The sequence below is a fragment of the Parus major genome, chromosome 10 (genome assembly GCF_001522545.3).
Source record: "Parus major isolate Abel chromosome 10, Parus_major1.1, whole genome shotgun sequence".
NCBI lineage: Eukaryota > Metazoa > Chordata > Aves > Passeriformes > Paridae > Parus > Parus major.
Genome location: NC_031779.1, coordinates 2,160,312 through 2,184,055, shown reverse-complemented (window position 1 = coordinate 2,184,055; position 23,744 = coordinate 2,160,312). Strand labels below are relative to the sequence as shown.

At 51.2% G+C, this 23,744-nt stretch overlaps 1 protein-coding gene across 2 annotated transcripts in view; it reads right to left on the bottom strand.

The window, feature by feature from the left end:
- Positions 1–23,744, bottom strand: part of LINGO1 (leucine rich repeat and Ig domain containing 1) — a 153,444-nt gene that overhangs the window by 115,384 nt on the left and 14,316 nt on the right. The window contains exon 2 of one of the 2 annotated variants that reach the window (XM_015639131.3): positions 22,943–23,105. The gene's annotated coding sequence lies outside the window, so the exon portion shown is untranslated. Of the gene's footprint in view, positions 1–10,547; positions 10,634–22,942; positions 23,106–23,744 lie in introns of those variants that run through there. The other variant, XM_015639132.3, reaches the window with a different exon arrangement.

Here is a 23,744-nt window from a genome sequence, read left to right as displayed (position 1 = left end):
ATGGGGCCTCTGTGGCCACAAGCAGTGGGTGGCAGGAAAGGCAAGGCAGCTCCCAGGGGTTGTCCATGGCACTGGCAGGGCCAGACACAGCCCAAACACACAAACGCCACCGCCAAGGATGTTAAGATGTACCATCAGCAGGTATTTGGCAGCAAATACCTGCACAGGACCTCAGCCCATCTCCCCAGCCCCTTCTGCTCCTCGCTGGCAGAATGGGCTTTGCAATGGCTGGTTTTTTGGGAATTGCTAAGAAATCCCAGCATGAAAAGCATTAGCAAAGAGCAAACTGTTGTGACCCAGCCTTTACCTCTGCCTCTGGGCAGGATTGCCACAAGACAATCTGAAATCTAGGCTGAGGAGATCCTGTCTGGTCTGCCCCAAATCTGGCAGTAAAAACAAAATCCCCCCCTCCCTGAAAAGCTAGAGCTACTAAATGACAGCCAGGCAAAGCTCTGTCTGTCTTTGCAAAGCAGCCCTGACCAGGACAGCCTCATCCAGGGTTACTGGTCCATGCAGGGATGGGTTGTCGTCCTGCTCTAAGCTGGCCATGTAACCTGGCCCTTGGCCTCTCCCAAACCCTTACTGTGTTTTTGCAGGGTTAGCACGATGGCTGAGTGACAAGAGAACACTGAAAAGGGGAAAGGGAAAGGATTAAAAATAGATTCCAGTTTTGTTTCAAATATTGTAAAATAAAAGGTCCTGCAGCAACTATTGCAGAACCAAAAAGCACGCCTGCATTTCGGGCTGCGAGGCAGCTCAACAGCAGATGTATTTTTCATTAAAAGACTATTTAATATTGCAGGTTCCTGCTGAAGACCTGCTTTCTTGGTTCTGGCTGATTGCCAGGGAGACACTTCTTCCCCCTCCCTTGCCAGGAGGAGCAGGGATTTGCTCCCACAGCCCCGAGCAGCCCCTTTTGCATGTCTCCCTGCCTTGACATCCCCAGGGATGAGAGAGGAGCATTTCTATCCCCTGTCAGTATCCCCAAGCACACACCCAGCACTAGCAAGAGAGCCCCATATCCAGCATACAACCCATCTTACCATCAACCTGGCAAGCAAAGGTAAATAAGAAAAAAGTTATCAGGCATTTCAAAAAAAGCAAAATGAAGGGCAGGGGTGATCCCAACTGCACAAGCCCAAGGACTGGTGGTAAAAGGAACTCCTTTCCTCCTAATGAGAGATAACTACACTTTATTTACTCAGACTTTCTCATTTATCACTTTTGCACTGCCTCTGTCTGCCTCATGGCTGTCAGGCCATGATAATCTATGAAAAACAGTCATTTATCCCTCAACACTTTACTCAGTACAGACACACTGTGCTGTAGGAATGGATTTACCCCTCGCCCAGTTCAGCTCCAGCACAATAAGGCTAATTTAGATGTTTCACCAAATCCTCCTTTCTCCCCTGTCCTCCTTTTATTTTATTTTATTTTATTTTAAAGCCAGCAGGTGCTGGGCTCAGCAATTGGAAGCAACAAGCAACTGCAGGCAGAACACTGAGTGAAAGCTTCTCCTCTCCTGCCTGCTTGTCTGCCTGTGATGTTCCCCTTGGGTACCCACCCAAGCTGGCACCCTGGGGGGCTGCACTGGAGCACCTGGTCCTGCTTGTGGAATTTTCTGGGCTCTGAAAAGCAGCACAGGAACCACCAACACACGGGGGCTTCTTAGCAGTGGAGGCTCAACCCAGGCAGTGACCTCTCTTGGTCCTGCTCGAGTTGGCTTTGGTGTCCCCATGTTTCCCAAACATGCTGTATTTGGTTGGAATTGTATGCAGAGTGCTGGCTCTGCCTCCCACGCAGCTGTTGATTGTGCAGCAGGGCTCTGTTTGTTCGAGATTTGCAAGAGGGGAGGAGGGAACAGCAGGCAGTTCTACAAAGTGGGGACGTGGCTAGATCCAGCCATTTTTAAAAATTAAAGAAATTGCCATTAATTAATTCTTAATTAATTAACAGAGGCTTCAACACTGAGAGATGCAGAATGCAGAGGAGAAGAAAAAAGGCAAAACTCCCTGGCTGCTGGACACATTTCTTCTGGTAGAAAAGCTTTTTAGGAGATTAAAAAATTCATGTTCAGATGATTTTGGAGGAGGCACGCAGAGCTGGTCAGAGCCCCGATGGTGCCATCCCCATGGGTGCTGCCATGGGTGCAGCCCCTGTCCTGTCAGCTCCTGGTCCTCCAGCCCAGCCCTCTCACAGGGACACTGCCTGCCATCAAAGGAGCCGCCCACAAAAATCCCCAGGGCTTGCTGACTTGCGGGGAGAGGAAATATCAAACCTGTCTGGAAATCAAACAGCACAGTCAGAACAGAGGGAAGAAAAGAAAAAGAGGAAAAAAACATAGGAAATGAAACCTAAACTGACACCCTTTGTAACTGAAAACACCCAATGCGGAGAATCATCGCTTGGGGGACAACACGCTTTCTGCAGAGGAAATCCAAAGTGACTCCGAGCCCGGAGCAGCTTCCGAGGACACCGTGGGCCATCAGAGAGGGCCTGGGATGAGGACTGGCACTGCTCTCTGCTGCAGGATTCTGGCAACAAGCTCTGTGCATGCAGATGCCACTGTGTGTGTGATTAAAATCCTGTGAGGCTCATGCCAGGAGGAGTGGAGCAGGCAGCCCATGGGCTCTCCCACCACCAGCAGTGGCAAGGCAAACACCTCCCTGGGGATAAAGAGCCTGGCCACTGGAAGAAATCTTCCTCAGGGCTACCAAAAAAGCTCTGATGGAGCCCAAACCTCGGATTTCAGCCTTAAGATGCTGTCCTCTCTGCCACCCAGCTAGCAGCAATGAACAAGCCAGAGAACCCTGTGGCTAGCCCAGAGGTTCCAGCAAACCAGAGAGGAAAACCAGCCAAAAACCTCTGAGGATGCAGATTCCATGGCTCACTAATACCTCATTTGAAGGTGTTATATTATCCTGAACTTTAATAAAAGCCATGTAAAATATAATAATAATAATAATAATAATAATAATAATAATAATAATAATAATAATAATAATAGTAATAGGTGATCAAATTGGAAATGGGATGCCATTTCCAATTTGGGGCTGATTAGAAGGATTAAAAACCAGTTTTTAAAAACACAGCTCATCGCTGCTGTGATCTCTTGCTGATCTCCAAGTGGAAGCCATACTTTGATAATATTAATGCGTGCCAGGGACTCTGGAAGAAAGACCTCTGGCAATTTGCCATAAAAACCCATACAGGAACTAGAATGCATTTGCAGTCCTACTGGGAAGACCAAGGCAGGTAGAAACAGAAAGTGAGGAAGGAGCAGACAAGACACATGCTGGATGCTCACGTTCCCTACCCCGGTCTGAGCAGTCAGGGGCAGGCACCTCCAGAGCAGAGCCATGTGGCATCCCTGAAGTGCACCAACACTTCAGAAAGGCTTCTCATGCTCACAAAGGGAAAGCATGGGAGCTTTCACACGTGACAGGAGACTTTCCACCCTGGCCTGCTCACAGCAGGCAACTGGAGGGTTTGCTGCCAGGCTGGACCCAAGCACAAGGAGATGGCTGCAAATGAAGGATTCACAGCCACTGTCCCCAAACCACCCTTGCTGCCCCCATGGCTCCATCCCAATCTCCCAGAGCCACCACCAGGACATAGGCAAGGATGGGAGATGCTCTGCAGGCGGGCAGCCATGGGAGCTGGCACTCATCCTCCCTACCCAGCTCCGTCCCAAGCAAGACAGTGGAATTAAGCGCAAGTTATAATTAAGACTGGATGTTTGAAGAGAAACATAATCTCCGTTCCGTGGGATTCGCCGGCACAACAGTAATTAACGTCTCATTAACATTCGCCTAATTAAGCAGTTTATGAAAGTGGATAGATTTGCATACTGCTCCACTTCAGCTTCAGTGCATCCAGTTATATCCAGGCACCAGAATTAACCCTTCCAGGGCACTTCCAACCAAGTTCCCAACCCTGCAAATCTTCCCAGCCTCTCCCTGTGAGGACACAAGCTGCTGTCGCTGCACATCTCACTGCACAGTGCTACCCAAAACCTGGTAAAACATCTCTCCATCACCTATTTTCTAGCCAAACACCTCCTCTCTATTACCTCTTTTCCAGACAAACCCATCCTAAACCTCTCCAACTTTCTCCATTGGTTATCTGTTCTGAAATCCTTCAGCTGGTTTCAACGCTTTCCCCTAAGTCCTCAACACATTCATTGTGTCCTCAACACAAGGAGGCAAAGAAGATCTGTAGGAGTTTCTGAAGATAGGGAGAAGTGTCTCCTAAAACATTTCATGCTATAGTCATTCCCAAATGTTCTTTAATGTTTAAAAACAATGACTTCAAGATTAAAGAGAAGCTCCAAATTCTGAACACCAGTTTAAAAGCAGGATGCAACAGGAGCTTCCAAAATGGTTTTGCCATGGGGAATATGTTCACTCTCTTTGAGAATCCTCCTGTCATTGAGAGGAAAGGCAAACCAGCAAAATCAGTGACAACACCCAGAGGATGCCCTGTCCCTCTTGGGGACATCAGGACACCATTCCCAGATGGACTGTGGAGCAGCTCATCAAATAAGACGCATCACAAGCGCATCCCCTTGGCAATAAGTCACTTGAACTGCTGGACAGAACATTTTCCACTGCTAATACTGGCTTTCTCTTCTGGTGTTAGATTAGTAAATCTGCTGCATCCATCACACGCTTAAAAAGACCATGTGCAAACCTGCCTCCCCCCAGGGCATCTCCTGGGGGGCGAAAAATGAGCTCTCTAGTTAGTGGTTAATGCTTGGAGACGAGATGCAACTTTCCAGCAAATACAGTGGGAAAGAAAAATTCATGACACAGCCTTTCATTGAAAATCAATAAAACCTAGACCTGCCTGTGATGTACACACTCAATTTATTCCTCGCTCAGCTCACTGCGTCTTCACCACCAGCCCTCTCAGATCAGCCAGGTCCTTGCTGGAGGACACAGTGTCCCTGCCCACCTCTGGGTCATGGCACTGGTGTCACCAGAGCCACATTAGCGTGGGGCTGTCACCTCCCTGAGCCTGGCAGTCCCAGGTGCCTGGCGGCAGCGAGCCATGCTCCTGTGGCTGTGATCCAGCCCCACAGCACCCCTCCTCACAAAATGCCAAGGAGCGACAGCCCAGCTGTGTCCAGTGGAAAAGGCAATTCCAAAGTTTCCTTCCATCTCCCAGTGGGTTCCTACAGCTACAGCACAGTCCTGTGCCAGAAAGACACTCTGGATTTGCACTTGGAACACCTCGGTCTTGAAAACACATCTTAATTTTCCCCTCTCCCCAGCAGCCAAAAAACCTTCCTGGAAGTGATGATGGAACAAGCCATCCTCCTGAGCCAAGCTAGGACATCCTCCAGTCCTCCCTGAGCTCTGTCTGCAGGAACCCCATCATTTGTCCTGTGCTGCTCCCCCTTCTCCTTTGAGGAAACTTTGAAATCCATGTGAGACACCCCAAATCCCTAGAGATTTAGGTGGTAGCTTCTGCCTTTAACCCTTTTTTCTTCCTCCCTAAATCTCCCTGACAAGGCAGAAAACAGTCCGAGGGGGGGGGGGGGGGCGTGTCCCTGAGCTTTTCCCACCCCCCGCTAGTGGGAGACCCCAAAATTCTGGGGAGATGGAGAAACAGCTGCTCCTTTCTGATGCCGGGGTTGCATCCTACATCTCTCCTGCAGTCAAATCCTCACTGTAGACAGGAGACCAGCTGAGGGATGCAGGCAGGGGAGATGCAGCACAGCCTCCCCTCCCTCCCGCTGTGCTCACTCTTGCACAGAGCCCACACTGGCACCCTGGCCCAGAGCCACCACAGCAGGACCAGAGAGCCACCCAGACACCGGGGTGAGGGGCTGATGCCAAGCCAGCCCCACAGAGGCTGCCTTTGGTGCAGGGCTGGCTGTGCCTGGCTGTGAGCAGAGAGCTGAGGGGGATCTGGGGAGAGGTGGGTGTCCCGCTGTGCTGGGAGCTCATGCCGGGTTCTGCAGCACAGCCTGACCTACTTTCTCGGGCGGTACAGTCACACCAGCCGCAGCGGCAGCACGGGCTTGCTTTCCTCCTCTACCACGTACAGATGTCTTCTTACGAACTGGCAGTAGGAATCACAGCGGGGTCCCCTCTGTGCCACCACCTCCAAGCATTGGCTGTCCCCTCCCTCACCTCCAGCCAGTGTTGCTGCCTTTGCTTGCCCTCCTTTCCCTACCCAAAAAATTCACGGCACATCTCAGCCAAGAGGAGGATTTATTGATCGTTTTATCTGTGTCTAATCCCAGCCGGAGCGCTGCGATAAACGAAGCCAGCTATATAAAATGCCTTCCTGCAAGGTCTCTGTGTCGAGAGCAGCTGGCTGCTGGCAGGGGGCAAAGTGGGGAGCAGCCCCCAGGGTCCCCAAACCCACCTGTGCAGTGAAGAGCAGCCCATGATGGCAAAGGCCTTGAAAGAAGGAGTAAGGTGCTGTGAACAACCATCCAAAGAGGAGGACTGGGGTGGGGCACAAACCAAACCCCAACTACTCTGTCTAATCGATGGTAAGCAGTTTAAATGCTCTTTCACTGCAGTTCAGGGAGCCCTAATTCCAGGCATGACCTGAATCTCTTTAAAAAGAGAAGGGAGGGGAAGCTGGCAGGCAAGGAGTGGGGAAAGCCAGAAATGCCAGGGATGCTAATTTGTCCCTGTTTCCTCTCTGCAGAACAGCATCTGGGAGAAAAAGCACCTGCTAAAGAGAAGGGATCCCCGCGGAGCAGAGATCTGGAGGCGCGTGCTCGCAGCAATCCCTATTACCCAGCCTGGACTGGAAACGCTTGACGCAAGAGCAGGATGACGGATGCTTCTGTCTTTGTGAGAGCAACCCAGGGTGCCGACGAGCACTGACAAACCAGCCCACCCCAGCACAAAGAGGAAGCAGGGGAGCTCAGCCCAATGCGGTGTGGCCGTATCCAGGTCAGCTGGTGAGCCTGCTGAGAAGCACAGGCTATAAAAAGCGCAGGCGAGATGCTGGGATCATCCCAGAACAGTGAGAAAGAGGTGAGAATGGCCCTGCCCTCTAAATCGGGAGTGCCAGGGTGGCGATGGGCCACAGAGGATGGCACCAGCCACACAGGACCATAGGCAAGCACCCTTGTCCCTGGGATTTACAAAGTAATGGTCCGTGAGACAGCACTGACTAAGAGTTACTGCTGGTTTTCCAGAGGGAGGTGGGGTGGAGGAAGGAGGACTGAGGTTGCCAACAAGGCAGGGCTGGCAGATGGAGAGATGCAGTTTGGCCCCCCCAGCTTTTACTGAGGAGGTGGAATTGCCCTTCCCTGCACCATTCTGTGCTTGGTACAAAGTGGTTGTACTCCTTCAGCAGGGAGATGCCATGGGGAGCACCAGCCTGGGACCCCATTCTGTATGGAAGCAGACATTCTGAGTGCACTGGAATGGGGACAAATCCACTGAACAGACAAGCCTGTCATCTCAGACACTGCCAGGACAAGGCACATGCATGTGGCCAAGAGCTTTCCTCTAGCTCAGCACTGCCCCAAATCCCCTATAGACAGTGGACAGAAACAGGGCTGGCTACACTGGGTTTTCAGCTCAAGCTGTTCCCACCCTGCTGTTCTCCTGCCACCCAGTGTCATGCCATGACATTTCCTCTCCCAAGGAGAATCACAAATCTGCCTGCAATCCCTCTCAGAGGCCTGAGCTTTGCCAGACCCTCTGCCAAGCACCACAGACCAAATGGGTGATTTCGGGGAGAGGTTGCAATGCCTGTTCCCCGCTCCCCACCCCATGTCCCCTGCAATGGACCTGTATGGGCAGCAGTCACTGCAGCTCTGCACCCCAGCCCCAATTTCGGTAGAGCCTGGCAGGGCACACAGGGAGCTGTCAGGCCCTATCATGACTCACACAATCATTTCTCCCTTCAAGCCAGGAAAAAAAAAGGCCTTTAAAAAAAAAAAAAATCAGGCAAACATTTGAAAAACTGGAGATAAACAGAGGAGAGAGGAGATGGAGGCGGCTAATGAGGTCCCTAGCCCCGACAAGAGGTGCAAGGAGAGCACAGATGCTTCTTGGCCGGCAGCGATCCTATCATCGGGCACAAGGAGCACACAAGGGACAGCACTTCCCGCACAGCCCTGGCACTGCTGGCAGGGACCCGCAGGCAGCTCCGGGGAGCCGTCCCCAGGGCAGTGAAGCTGCGGGTCCTGGGGCCAGGACCCCCGGCAGCCCTCGGGCAGTGTCTGCACAGCCACACAGCACAGGGATGGCAGGATACCCTGGCCCAATGGAAACCTCACTGAGCTGCAATGAGCAGACTGGGGACACTCCCAGGTTTATTCTTCTCCCCCTGCTCTATGAAACACCCATAAGCTTATAAATGCTTGGTCAGGAGCAAGCCCGAACCCCAAGCCTGTTCCCATGCAGATCCCCAGCTTCCCTATGACTTAGCCAACTCCTGCCCTAGGGACTGAGAAAGGAGAAAAGCCAAAAAATCTTGATTTTTGTAGCTAAAACCAAATGTGTCACCTCAGTAATGAATTGGCCTGCCCGGCAGAAACTGCTTCATTAAAATATATATCCATATTATTCTTTTTGAGTTGCCTTTCCCAAATCTGTTCAAGAATGGGGAAGTTTTCAAGTCCCAGTGGACAGCAATTCTTTCTGCTCCCTTCCCAGCACCTAGCAAGGTAATTATCTGCAAGGAGCCCCGGGCTGTGCCACGGTTGGTTACACTGCTAATTAGCAGAAACAAGCCAGTCCCCCGGGGCACCCTAGGTCCATTCCCATCCCTCTTTGCCTTCCTCCTCCTCCTCCTCCTCCTCACCCTGCGGGGCATAGCAAAGCATCTTGTGTTTAGCACCGGGAGGGCCTTGTACTCCTCCTCTGGGTGCCAGAGATGCAAAGGTACTCCTGCCCACCCAAGGGACAAGGGACAGAAGGACCCCAGAAACACCCATTTCCAAGAGGATGCTCGCTCCTTGCCATGAGGCTACCAGGCAGATGAAGACGCTGTGGAGAGCACTGCTTCTGCTGGTACCAAGAGACTTACAAAGTGTGTAACTTAGAATCTGTTTCAGTCTCTTCTGGAGGGATACTTAGGAAGTGGAAGCTTCCCAAAAAGTCTTCTCTTCCCAAAATGAAAGGAAAAACGCTCTGATCTTGCAGGCACTTAAATCTTCCCCCTTGGACTTCTCTAGTTTTCACTCCTCAAAAGTTTCTCTGTCTCCTCACCAGGCAAAAGTCACATTTAAATAAGCCATCAGCTTTGCCAGGCAAAGGGCAAAGCACGAGCTGCGCGCTGCCAGAGTGTCTGCTGAGCGGCACAGGAGGCAGGAGCGGCTCAAGAGGCAGCCATGGGAGGCAGGAGCAGCTCAGGAGGCAGCCATGGGAAGCAGGACCAGCACAGGAGGCAGCCACGGGAAGCAGGACCAGCACAGGAGGCAGCCACGGGAAGCAGGACCAGCACAGGAGGCAGCCACGGGAAGCAGGACCAGCACAGGAGGCAGCCACGGGGAGCGCTGGGAAGATGCCCCTCGTGCACGTGATGCATCGGGAGGAGCATCCCCCAGTGCCTGGCCCAGCTAGATGGGAGGGAGCTGTCAGAGCCCAGCCACCCTACCAGGATGGCTTCAGGCTGCCAGGATGCCACACCATCATCCTTCTCGCCAGCAGCACCAACGGGAGCTCAATGGAACATGCGGATGGGCGCGCTCCCCACCCTTGGATCACAGAGCGCACACTGGATTGGTGATCTGAGGAACGCAGACGGCAGCTTGGGCTCTCCAGATTAACACCCATCCCTTCCTGATGCCTCAGTGCAAGACCTCCGAGGCCCCACGCCATCAGGAGCAGGACCTTGGATCCCAAGGGAGCAGCAACTGCAAGAACTAGGGCTGTTCTCAGCATGTAAGCTGATCACCCAGGACTGAAACCTCTCAACGTTCACAGCCGAAGCTACTTATCCAAAGCTATACCAGGACTCAGAAAGGAACTCCAGACTCTGGGGATCAAGACTCTGCAGGACTATACACACAGGTTGTTCTCCATCCCCTAGAAGTTCCCTGCTCAGGCTAGATATCCCACCCTGCCCCAGGGAGCCCCGGGCAGGGCTGCAATAGCCCTCAGCCAGCCGGTGCAAGCCCAGAGCTTGTATGTTCCCAACGTCAATCCCTGCCACTGCCTGCTTGTTTCAGCTTCCCCAGGAGATGCAGAAGAGGATGAGGCTGCTCCTGCATACTAGGGCTGCCCCACAGAAAGAAATCAGTGGGGCATCTCCTGCTACTAATGGGCAGGATCCCAGGCAGCCCCTGGAAACACCAGAAGTGGGATGAGCACAGGACTCATTCCCATCACCATAAGGAACACAGGACTACCCCCCCCACCACTAGCCCCCCTCTTACTGCAAGGCTCTAGGCCCCCAAATGTGTGGAGCTCCTCGAAGGCTGCACCACCCCAGATGGACGGGAGGAAGAGGCACTCACCCGGGCGCCGTTCCTGGGTACCTCAAGCTCCTCTTCCCATTCCCCCCACTCAACCAAGAGCGAGACCAGTTTGCAAGCCAAGTGCCCGCTGCTCCACGCTCACCTGTGCTCTGCCCCTCCAGAGAGCGGCTTGGAGCTGCTCAGCCTTTGCAACAAACTCCCTTCCGCAGCAAGACATCAGCCTTTGGGTGCTGCCTGCCCCTTCCACGCGCTGGCTGCTCTGCCTGCCTTGGGGATTTTTTTCCTTTTTTCCCTTCCACCCCGTAGCGTTTTGAACGTGCAGATGCCCCAGCTTCTTAAAATTCAGCCTGGGGGCGTGGGAAGTGTTTTGGAACATGCCCAAGCTGTCTGCTCCGTGCGTGCGCGCTGCTAAAAACGATCCACCTACTGCCCCCATCTCCTGCACCGCTTGTCAGCGCCGCCGTGCCTTTCCAAAGATAAGCAAGCTTACACACACAGCCCGGGAGCAAAGCCCCAGGAGCAATCCCATCAGGGCAGGGGGGGAACTCCTCTGCTCAGGCACCAGGGAAGCTTTCCATGTAACAGTGGACAAGGATCAGGATGCCAGGTCTAGTGGAAGGTGTCCCTGCCCATGCTAGGGGTGATCTTTAAGGTCCCTTCCAACACAAACCATTCCATGATTCTATGATGGACAGCCCTGTGAATAATGCCCTTTAGCCAGCACTAATTCCATCCCCTCCGCATCACAGTGAGGATGGAGCACCACTGTTGGCACAGGGAGAACACATGAAAAAAAACCATTTACTTGCTCTTGAAGGAGGCACCAGCAGGGGAACACAGCCACCCTCATTGCCATGGGGTAATGTCGTGGGCTGCACTATGAACATAGTTTAGGACACCCAGCTCAGCAGCCCTGCCCAACAGCTGAGCATCCGTGTGCTAGCACGGTCCAAGGGAGCGTAACACATCTCCTCCCCAGCAATTCTCAAGGGCTCCACCAACAAATAATCGAGCTACAGAGATTTGACAAATTAACCTGTAAAACATTGCTGGCAAAGCCCAGCTTGTCTGAGACACCAGCAGGCAGCTCACAGCGGGGCACCCAACCAAGGTAACGGAGCAAGGCCAACACACACCAATTCAGAGCCAGGCTCCAGCCACCAGCACATTATATAAAAGAAGGGTATATAAACCCCTGAGGCTGGGATTTGGTCAGGAGAGATGGGCTGAGCCCTCCTGCCACATGCACAGTGTTTGATGAAGGCTCTGGGTCCCCAAGGGAAAAGGACAGCAGGGCCTGCTCCAGCCCAACAGCCTGGCTCTGGATTCAAACACAAGCTGCTCAGAATCAGTGACAAGGTTGCTTTTTCTTTTGCTTTTGAATCCCTCTGGCAATCTGGCCTTCAAGTGCTCATCAATCCGTTCGGGGCCGTCTCCCCCCCACCACATCACTTCTCTGCAAATTTGAGTAAAATTGGTATTTTCCTATCAGAAACATGAAATTTCAAACACACAGAACATTGGATTTGAAAGCTGACTTTTGTTGGGAAGGTGCCTGTCTCTTTGTTCACAAAAGGACTCATTTTTCCTGGAAAAGGGCCCAGATTTTGAGTGAAAGATCAATAACATGCAGAAAATGGGTCCTTTTATTTAATTTTGCCATGATACCAGAAAGAAAAGAAAGAATCCAATGCTGAGACTGAATGACTTCAAAATATTTTGCATTTGTTTACCCCAGTGCAATGCTGGAGCATCTATTCAGAGGAACTCAATGGGAAGGATGCAGCCTTTGGGGCTCCCCTAGAGCATCCCTTCAGCACCTGCTGGTGCCCCACTGGGAAGGACTGCTCCAGTCCAACCCCAGTCCATTTCTGGGGGTATTATTAGAGATTTAATTGCTGTTTCCTCTGCTCTGCCTTGTCCAAGGAGCTCTTTCACCACGACATTCAAGGGTGACCTTCTGCCTACACTAATTATGAGGAAGGGTGAATCAAACTTTAATTGCAATTACAGCTAGGGTGGGAGGAATAAGGGGAAAAAAAAAACCACCACAAAGACACAGCATTCAAGATGCCATGCAACAGTCATGACATGCTGCATCCTCCCCATCCATATGGGGGAAAACTAACACTTTGGCAAATTTATGAGGATGTGTGAAAGTGATTATATTCCTGAAAATATCTCAAGTGGAACGGCCTACCTGGCATATTTTGTTAGTCATGAAACACGCTCCCTCCACCGACTGTAGTTTGTGGCTTTCCATCTGCTTAAATACTTTAAATACCGAAACTTTCTTCTTTTTTTTTCTTTTCCCAAGCTGAAATAGCATGCCAGCAGCAGAGTGCTGACTCAGGGGCACGGGATGAGGACATGCTCACCACCAGCAAAGGGATGCAGAAGATGCCATGCCACAAGGGCAGGAGAGAAGAGGATTCACCACATGGGTGGTAAGTCCTGCCCCTGGCCAAGAAATGTAATAGGTCAGCTTGTGTTAATTAATTAACTGAATTAATTGAATTAGTGCCCAGCAAGGGAGCACCAAGTGCAAATCAAAATAATATTATTTTGGGTCAAGTGTGGACATGACAGGGAAAAGGTTAAAGGAAAGAAATCGCATTGGTTGGCCATTTTCATTTCATTTGGTCAGGAAAAAAATAGGCAACAGTTTTAAAGGTTACAGGTTGTTGCTGCCAAGCCCAGATTTTAGTAAGACGGAGGTTTCTGGGTATTTGTTCCAGGGCAGTCAGCACCCTGATCCCCCTGGTTCCTGCTTTCATGGGGAGTGATGCCCCTTTTGTCCTGGCAGAGCTAGGGAAGAAGCTCCAAGGCATCAAGGAGATCCAGGGCTGCTTCTCTCCTGCCCTCTCCTGCTCTTTAGTTAAGAGTTTCTATTTTACAGCCCTGGCTGGAGTTTCTCTGGCCACAGTGTCTGGAAATGGGATGGGCCTGCACAGGGATGGAGACAGAGCTCAGCACTGGTGCAGAGAAAACCCAGCCAAGACTCCCAGTGTCAAAGGAGATGGCCGAGGGGCAGCCACTGCAGCAGAGAAACATCATCCAAAACATTTAGGTGCAAGCCCATTCCCACTAAGAGCACCATAAGTGCTCTTAGATGTGCTTGAGGAGAGTGAAGCCCTGGCACAGGGTGCCCAGAGCAGCTGTGGCTGCCCCATCCCTGGCAGTGCCCAAGGCCCGGTTGGACACTGGGGCTTGGAGCAACCTGGGACAGTGGAAGGTGTCCCTGCCCATGGCAGGGGGTGGCTCTGGATGGGCTTTGAGGTTCCTTCCAAACCAAACTGATTTTATTATTCTATTATTGTGTACCCTGGGAAAACTTGGAATATCAACCCTATGATTTATCCACAAAGAGATCATTTTGAGTCACTGAAGCAGTTATCTACTTGTTGCATGAGGCAATGGCAATTGTACCCCTCAAAACAACAGTGAACAGCACTCATGGTGTAACTACAGTGCAACTACTCTTTGCCTGATTATGGAGAATGATCAAAATATGGGAACATCTCGGCCGAATCACCTCCTCCCTGGGGTGTGCTGGCTGTGCAAGAGAAACCCCAGCTACAGATACACATAAAATGGAGCAGAGACCAGTGGAATATGATGAACATTTTCCCGAATGGCAGTGCAAAGCTGAATATTAGGTGATTTGTGGCAGATTTCCTCCAAGAGAAAATCTCTCCTACCATGGTGGTGAGGTTTTCACAGCTCATTTGGCTTTTCATCTGCTGAACGGCTTTGTGCTGTTCTGCCTTGCAGGACAAGACCTCATCATCTGTATTTTCTAACAGTTTAGGGTTTTTTTCACCAAGGAGAAAACAATCTCTCCTCTTGCTCTCCATGAGCCTAATTCTGCCTCTCCAGCTGACGTTCAGGGGCTCTGGAGTTACCCTAATTTTCAGGGGGTGTGTCACCTTGGAGGGCAGGGGGTTTTTTTCAAGGTCTAATACCTGGAGAAGGAATTTCTCCTTCCAAACGCAGATAGTCCCTGAGAGAAATAATCCCATGGGAAATAATCCAGTACAAAGAAGCTTTATTGCCTCTTTTCACAGGCTCTTTCTCACTGACAATTGATGAGTTCATAGCTACCAATATCCATTAGAGGGTTTATTTTATTTCTTGTTAGAAAATAAAAAGGCAGAGCCTGAGAAGAGTAAAACCAGCCACAGAGACTGAAGACTGACAGGAGCTGCCTGGCAGACAGTGAGTGAAAATGCTCTGACAAGATGAAATGTTTTTTCTTTCATTGAAATCACTCCCTTTCCGAATGACTAATACACAGCTATCGCACCATGGATATTTCCAGAGTGATGAGATGTTTTTAAAATATCTCACTGTGCCTCAAAATATCTCACTCTGGCTCAATAGATCATCCAAAACACCACCCACGGAAATCATAAATAAATAGATACTATAGTGCTGTAAAAGAGCAGACTGGCCAGGGCCAGGGCAGCATCCTTCATCGGTGAGCTCAATGAGGCCACTGAACCCCTCCCCTTGGCACGTGGCTCCTGCAGCCAGGCTTTGTGGAGATGGAGACACCGAGCCCTTGCAAATAGAGCTGGGCACCTCCTACTCTCCCAGCACCTTCACAAAGCTGTCCTGTACAGTTTCTTGATGACACAGATATCTCCTTGAATGAGCAAACCAGATGTATGAGGTACAGTGGACTCCATGGTCCACTCAACTGCTCGCACTCAATAGACAGCGGCTGCCAAAAAGGCAGGTGACATTCCCTGGCCCATGGGCCACCCCTGGATATCCACGTGCCCTCCTGGGGACCCCCATTGCCTACGCAACAGCTTCAAACCTCAAGCTGCAGCAACCAGAAACACTCTGTCCTACTCCCTGCCCCGAAACACATCGCTCCAGTCAGGAAAGGGACACCCACACCCCGGGAACAGCTGGCACTGGGTGATGGGGAGAGGGTGACTGCCAGCCCAGCAGCATCCACACACCCTCGCCCCAGGCAGCAGGGACCAGCCCAGCACAGAACCCACTGCGGAGCCAGGAAGCTCCCGTTCTCCTGACAAACAGGAGACTGACTACGAGGGATTGCAAGGATTGAACGGTTGCAAAGCTGCCCCCATGCACCTGATTTTTTACACATTTGGATGCACTTGCTCCAGATTTGGAGAGGAAAAAAAGCAGCAAAATGGCCAGAAGAAATCATGAAGAAGGGCTGACTTGCCTTGCATGTGCTCCAACCATTCTGTGCACAGAGAGAACCCCTGTGCCATTGTCCTCCCTGAAGAGACCGGAGTCCCATCCCAGGCTTGGATCTCAGTACAAGGACAACTCTGCTTCGTAGCTGCCCAGCCACCCTAGGACAGTAGCTCAAGCAAAACTCTCAGAGAGTTGGAGTGCAGACATATTTTTGAAAACTCCCTGGATCCTGGTGCACACAGCTTAGATCCAGCCCAAGGAGAGCTGTGACTCCCAAAAGCTCAGCTCAACCTAGTCCCAGTTCACTGCAGGAGCTGAGTGTGCTTGTTCTCTTCCCTAGGAATCAGGCAACACTCTTTGTTTTCCTGACTGAAAGCAAAGAGAGCAAATCGTTTTGAGGAACTGAAAATGGGCTCCTTTGGCTTTTCTCAGCAAGATAAAAAAAAATGCTTCAGATAACCCAGGCTGTGCTGTTCCTAAGTTGTTTCCTCTTTAGTGACACTTACTGTAGTACATTTTGAAACTTTGGGAGATGAAGCAGCTTTTTAGAACAGGAATCAGAATATACCCATTGGAAACCACAGACAGTCTGATACTTGTAGTCTTCTTTTGAAAAGGGCTGAAGCTACTTGTCCAGCCCCACAGGAACTGGTGGATTCGCTGGGTTCAAGGAAGGAAAACACCTTGCCACAGAAATTCAGTTCTACTACTGAGGTACATGGGAGCATGGGAACCCAGCAGCAACACAACCTTCACAGAGCTCTGCCAGCCCCTGTCCTTCCTGTCGACTTCTGCTTCATTTTTCCCTAAATTTCCCCTTCTTCCCTCTGGGAATAGGCAGCACTGAGAGGCTGCAGAGATATGACAGAGATGCAGCAAAGGCAGGAGGGAGAAAGACAAGGCCCTGCATTTCCAATGAAGATAGCTCCAACATCTGTCCTCAGCCACAAATGTATTCACCCGCACAGACACACTCATCAGATGAGGCTCTAAAATATTTACTGCCCAAATATCAATCCTCATAAAGCGAGGCAGCCATTTGGGCTCAGGGAGGGGGAAGGAGACAGGGTGGGTTGTCAATAATGTCATAACCACGGGCAATTTTATGTATCTCTGGAAATGGCCAAGGAACACGCAGCTTGACAGATGTGCAAACGGGTAATGCAGGCTCCCTAGTTATGAGCATGAGGATGTCAAGAGGAATAGATGAGCAGTAATTCAAAGTATATTGGGCTTAGAGAAGTACATGGGCACTGTAATGAATGTGGGATGGGCACTGCGGTGGAGGGAAGGCTGAAGGAGGATGAGGAGGGAGTGGGATGCTGGCTGGAGAATGCACCCCTGTAGTGTTTGAGAGTGACTGAAGGGACAGGCGACCAGCATAGGCATTTGGTGGGCAGAGTCACGCTGCCATGGGGTGCTACTGCACCGAGGGATGTGTCAGCCTGTCTGTCAGAGGCTGGACCAACCTCCAGGCTCCTTCTTCCTCCTTCACAGCTGCATCTCTACACAAACCTCTCCCACCATTGTGCCACCTTTCCTTTCCCTGGCTCTGAAACTCAAAGTTTTAGCCAAATACCTATATTTTTCACCAAGAGCCAAAAAAAAACCTCCCCAAGGAACCAAATTATGTTTCACATTTAGTCTCAGCAGAACTCCAGCTTTTTTTGCTTTCATCTCCAAGCTAGAAAACAAACGCGACGCCGCAGCGAGGGCTGCGGCCGCCCCCGGCACGGCCTGCGAGGCGCAGGCACTGCTTACACCTCTGACTGTGCCTCGCCCGGCATTTCCCCATCCCACCTCGGAGAGCTTTAAAAAGCAGCATCACACAGACGCACACTACACCCCCGGCCACACGCTCCTGCCCCACAGCCACGAATCCTAGCGGCACGACGGCCACGGAGGCTGGCCGGCTTCCAGCATGAGGGGCTGGAAAGAACAGAAGACAAATTTAACTTGGGATGGCATGCTGGGACACTCTTCTGCTCAGGTGTTTGGTTTGCTGGAGGAGTGGGGCAGCATGGTGCAAAGAGGACTGTTAGCTGGTCCCAACTGACCTCATTTGGCTAGCACACATGGACATCTCAATTCCACTCGTTTTTCCGTAAGATTAGCCTCCTTCAGCACTTCTGGCAGTGAAATTCCCCCTCTCCCACGTCCTCCGATGCTCTTTGAAGGGATGCAGTCATTGGCTGCAGCGGTGGAGCCACGCACACCCTTCCTCCCTCTCAGCTCCTGCAGAGAAGTTCATCAGTTTTCCACACCCTTGTGCTTTCAGAGCTGGGGGGAATTACTCATGAAGGCAAACAGGCACCCCACACACCAACAATCACCATAAAAGTGTTTTTTCCTGTGGAAAAATCCATGAATCACTGTAAAAGTCACTCAGGCTCTAACCAAGCCACACTACTCACCATTGTTTATTAAAAAGAATTAATCACCCATCTTTTTCCTGGCCGATTTTATGAAATATGACTTATCCCAACCATTCACTACTAAGTCGTTACAGCATCCAGCTGCAAACATCAGCTGTGTGTGCTCTGGTAGCCTTCCCCAGCCTGCCCTGCTCACACAGTGGCACACAGTTCTGTTAGGCCAAATGACCAATGACTGAAAAAGCTTGAATCTCGAAGGAATATTTCCTTACAAGTCTCAGACTGCAGATTTTCACTTCAGAGATACACTTCTGGCACTGGCTGCTCCTGCAAATGCATTGCTCTGTGGAAAATGCTGCTGGAGCTGAGGAGCCCTAGGGTGTTGCAGCCCTGGGCAAGGGGTGACACCATGAGGAGGTACAGGCAGAGAAGGAGCTCACACACACAAAAAACACTCTCTGCCACTATCCCAACCAAGCCACATGCAGGCAAGTGGCTGGCATCACTCTGCATGGGCACAGCAGCTCTGACCCAGTGAGACAACTAAGCAGTAACAGATCCTTACTGAAAATAATCTCTTTTTCTTTCCAAAAAATGTCCTCGTTATAATTTCTCTCTCCTGGTGGCACCCTCCTGTGTGGAAGAGCTTGGCCATGACATGGTGTAAGAGCAGGAAATTTCAATGCCCACAGTTGCGAGAGCAGAAAGGAGAGATAATTGCACTTCTTACAGCAGCTTTAACTTATCTTGGGGAAACTTTCCATGCTAATGAGGCCATTCTGTTCAGACATTCAGCAAGAGTTGAGAGGGCTGGTGCTGTTGCCAGCCCATGGCGGGTGCAGGCAGAGGGCAGGCAGGGGTGGGAAAAGCAGCCCAGGAAACCACCACCACCACAGTTCCAACCTCATCACTTTGCAGCTTACCGGGGCTCAGTTTTCCTGAGCTGGCTTTAATTGATTTCTCTTCAAAAACAAAAAATCCAACTACATCAGCTCTCATCTGCTCCACCTCCTCTTGCCTTTGGCAACATGCGAATTTCAAGGCATCTCCTGGTAAAGCTGCACCTGCCATCTGATGCTAGGCCTCTGCAAAGGATTTTCTTTCTGCATTGGTGCCCACACCCATACAGGTCCCAGGCAGCCTGTGGCTGACACTGCCAGGGGCAGTTGGGGACAAGCCTTTGTGTTGATGAGTGCCAGCTGCTGAGCAGGATGCCTGGGCTGTGGCAGCTGGAGGCAGAGGTAGCAATTTGTGTACTCACCTGGAAAGGCAGACATCCTCTCATCCCTTGCAGAGCTGCTGAGAAACCAGCTCCTGGCTCTTTTCCTAGGAATTTAACATCACCATACTCCAGCTACTAGGAGCAGATGCAAAATCCCCTCTCCCTTGGGTCCAGACAACCCCATATCAGGGGCAGAGGTAAGACAGTTCTGCAGGAGAGCCAGCTTCCAGGAAAAATGCTTGGAAGGTGGCAGTTGCAGCCAGATGGGATTGCATCTCTTGCTTTGAAGGGAACCATGGGACAGTGCCTGCAGTGATGCTCTGCTTTGGCACATCCCAGGCTGAGCTGCCCGCACCAGCCTTGCTCCTCATTGGCATGCCAAGCACATGCATCTCAGTGGCATGGGGCTGCTCTTCCTGCAATCTGTGAACCCAAGCAGCAGCACCAGGAAGGCTTGGAGAAGTAGAGTAAGAGTGGAGAACAGGAGGGAAGGGGGCCAAAAGCCACAGCTGAGCACAGCACCACAGCTTAGGCTGCAGAGCCAAGGCTGGCAGTGTTGCTCCAGTTGCCTACACGACCTTGAGAGCTCTGAATAAGCTGCAGGCAGAAAGAGGAAAGCCTCCAGTGGCAGCTCCATGTGCTAATAGGGACAGGGGAAGTCAGGCAGAGGGCAGAGGGGTGGGTGCCATTTGGGATGTGCAACAGAGCACACCAGATGGACCAGGCTGCTTTTATCTCTGTCTCAGTCCCAAAAAGGCAGCTTACAACCCACACCTTCTTTGGACAGCATTTTGTGGGTCTTGAGTTTGTTCCCACAGGAGCACACGTGTAGGAAGAGGTGAACACCTCATGTCACTCCTCTGGAACCCAGAACAGGGCAGCAGGAGGGGGAGTAGGCTCTGCCTGTGCTCCCCAGAGGGAAGGGCAGCCAGCCCTGCTCTGCCAGGCAGGAGATGCTACCAACACACAGGCAGGCCCCCGAGATCACAACATGTGTACCTTGAGAGCTCAGAATAAATATTTAAAGGTGGAGGGAAAAAAAACTTGCTTGTCTCTGTGAGCAAGTTCTCTGTCTTTGCTCTGGGATTTGAGACAGAGACAGAAAAATGACAAAGACACAGGTTTCAGCAAATCATGGGCACATCAGAAGCGACGGCTTTCAGACGCTGGCTTTGCTGCAAGACAAATTCTCTCCCAGCCAGATGCCTGACAACTCCGACAGCCCTGAGGGACTGCAGGTCTGTGTTCCCTCAGACACACAGGGCTGCAGTGAGCCCACCTTCTTACACCTTACATCCAGCCAGGGATGGGAGCCAGGCTGTTCCCCAAATCCCTTTCCAAACCAGTAAGAGCTGGTCCTGACCAGGGGGGACATGTGACCCCTCCTTGCCCTGTCCTGCGAGGATGTACAAGGTGATGGGCTCTGCATCAGTGTTGGACAAATGTTTCCAAATCCCTGTCCCCACAGCAGAGCTCTGCCCAAGGAGCAAACCCTCAGCTTTCCCAGTGCCTCACATGAGCAATGGCTGTGGGGAAGGATGGGAGGTGACAGCTCTGCTCAGCTCCCAACAGCCCTGTGCTGGGCCATCGCTCAGAGGCAGTGGCCAGAGCAGCCACAGAGAACGGGATGTTCTGTATCACAAGGCTGTCCTTAGGATGCTTTTATTTCCAGAGAGAGCTCATTAGCTCTGGTTGTGCAGGAGTTCACGTTTTTTTTCTCCCTGTTACCAAGAGCTGGAAAACTCCACTGAATAACATTTCTGAGCACGGGTGGAACAAAGACAGGGCATGGTGGGGAGAGGAACAACTAAACCAGAGATAATCAAAGCTATTGCTGCAGCCTCACATCACTTACAATCTCCATCTCCTTTGGATTTCCCAGCTGGACTGGTCTCTGCTTGCTCAGCCCCACTCACCATTGCACCAGGGCTTGGCTCTGCTCGGCTCCAAGGGGGAAGAAGATGCCCAGGAGAGTTTGAGATGTCAGGGAACTGAGTTCAAGGCAGCCCACTGGATCAGATGGGATGCCAGGAGCTAAAGGGACTTGCAAATACACTAGGCAAGGAGGAAGGCTCTGTCTCTGGCACTGTCACAGGAAGGGTTTAATACAGGCACATCCTACCCAGGGATGCTCCAGCTGTGATGCCTTCCTGGGATCAGTCTGGAGCAGCCACCTCCTTACCAAGCCCTGGTGCTCCTCTCCCATCACCACATGGTTCAGCACACGCTGCGGGAGATGCAGCCGAGAAATCACCTACCAACAGCAGGAGATAAGCCACCTTCCCAGATATGATCACAAAGCCCCATTATCTCTTTAAACCTTATGCATTCACTTATCCATGCCAGATCTATTCCTCCTTATCTAAATTCTCCTCCTGTTCTTTCCCATCTCTCACCATGGTCTCAGAGCATCGCAGCCTCTCCAGAAGCGACGGAGACAGTGGGAGAGCCTGATGCCCCAGGCAGCCACTCACCACAGCTAATGGGATAGGCTCTGATTGACTGGCCCCAGTGATTGAAAGTTAATAAAATGTTAAAAGCAGCCCTATAAATCACCCATGCAGGAAGTGACCTGGACAGGAGGCCTAACGAGTTAGCAGAGGTTTTATTTAAAAGCCATTTGTCTGAGAAGTGCAACACAAAAAGTCAAATAGCTCTTAGGAAAACAGCAGTGATGGAGTTACTGGGAGGATTAGAGCTGGCTGGATATTTACAGCCTGAGGATGTCAGTCTTCCCAGTGCTAACTGGCCTCTGCATCCCAGCAGATCCCAGCTCCAGGTAGGGAGTTCCCAAAGTGAACCAGGACAAGGCAGATCACAGCTCTGACTTGTACTTTTAGCTCTCTGGGTCCACTCTGACTTTCTCACAGACTTCTCAAAACAAGTCTCATGCCCATGTCCATCCTGTGACAAGCTGGTAGCATCATTATCTTCCTCCAGGCCCAGGTCCCCTGCCCTGGGAATCACACATAGAGAAGCTGCTATTCTCATATGCTACAGTACACAGCTGACATCTCTGTTTGCATGGAGAAGCTTGAAAACAAGAGGCCCCAAAAATCTCAAACTCCAAAACCACCCAAGAAATCAAGTTTTTGGTTTCTAATCCTGATTTCCACTCTTCAGCCATGAATACTGATTTTGCACCCATCAGGAAGGCAGCTGGGCCACATCAGCCCTTGTTCACTCCCTACAAGCTGAGCTCTACTTTTTTAACTTTAAAAAAACCCTATTGCCAAGTGCAAGGAGCTGACGAGGGTGTTTCCCTGGGACAAGGACTTGACCCCCTCCCAAATGCCCTCCCCCAGCCATTCCTTATTCTCCCATCACAGGAAGCCCCCAGTACCCCAAAGGCCTTTTACAGTTAGAAGGAAAGGCAGCTCATGCTTGAGAAGCCTCCAGAGCTTCCACATTAAGAGGAAAATTATAGACAATTATCCTCAGAAGTACATCAGGGAAGCAGAGGCAGTCACAAGGCACCAGTCCCACCCAAGCCTGGCTCCTTGCAGCCCAGAGTAGTTTCTAAAACTATGAGCAAATTCCAATGGGATATAGTCTGCAAGCAACAGGTTTCACCAGCAGCTTCAAAATCACCTTTTAATTGCAAGAGAAGTTCTCATCCCCAAGCCAGCACCTTTCCTCCCAGCAAGATGAGGGGGAGAGGAGTAGGTAGGAGATGCAATGACACAAGCAACAACCTAATTTCACTTGAATTTACCAAGTGAAATTTGATTGCCTTTGCTTTTTCACAGAAATCCTTACCTTGGGAGGAATGCAGGAGGTTGGGTGCAGGCGCAGTCGGTTCTCCTCGCCAGCTATGAGCACCTTCCAGGGGAGCAGGGAAACCTAAGAGTGCTGGGGGGCTGTGGCTGGGAGGCTGCTCCGGCAGCTCTGCGGGCGGCTCATGGCTCCCAGACACAGGAGGCTGTGGGTGGGAAGGCACAGAAGGTGTCAGTCTTGGAAACGTGGCCTCAAGCACACACCAAGTGAACCCAACCCCACAGAAAAGCTGGCTTGAAAGTTAGCTTAATATACTTAATAAGGCTTAAAAACTTAATATGTTGATATTTTTCTGTATTGCTCTTATTTCCCCTCCTTCCCATCATCAAGGAGAGGAAACTAGATCTGGATACTAAGCAGATGTGGGTACCTGAAGAAGTCCAGCATCTCCACGAGGAGCTCCTGCCAGGCACAAAGTGATTCTTGGGAGCAGTTTCCCAGAGGGTGTTCTATGCTTCTAGCATCACTAGTGGAGAAGGAGAGAAGGCACAAGCTCACCTGGGCAAGCAGCTCCTGGCCTGGGCTGATGCACACAACCATGAATATGGAAGGAAAGCACCTCACAGCTCAATAGGCCCAGCCAAGGGTCTCACAAGACAAGGAGAGCTCTTTCCATTGCTCACAAGTCAAGGGATTCCACTGGCAACTAGGAAATGATAAGAGAAAGTAGGTCCTTGACCCACTGATCTGATGTTATCACTGATGAGTGATAACTCCTCCCGAATTCCAAACTGAAAGGGAAGCAAGACCCTTTGCTGATGGAGGTGGTACATCCACCCATCCT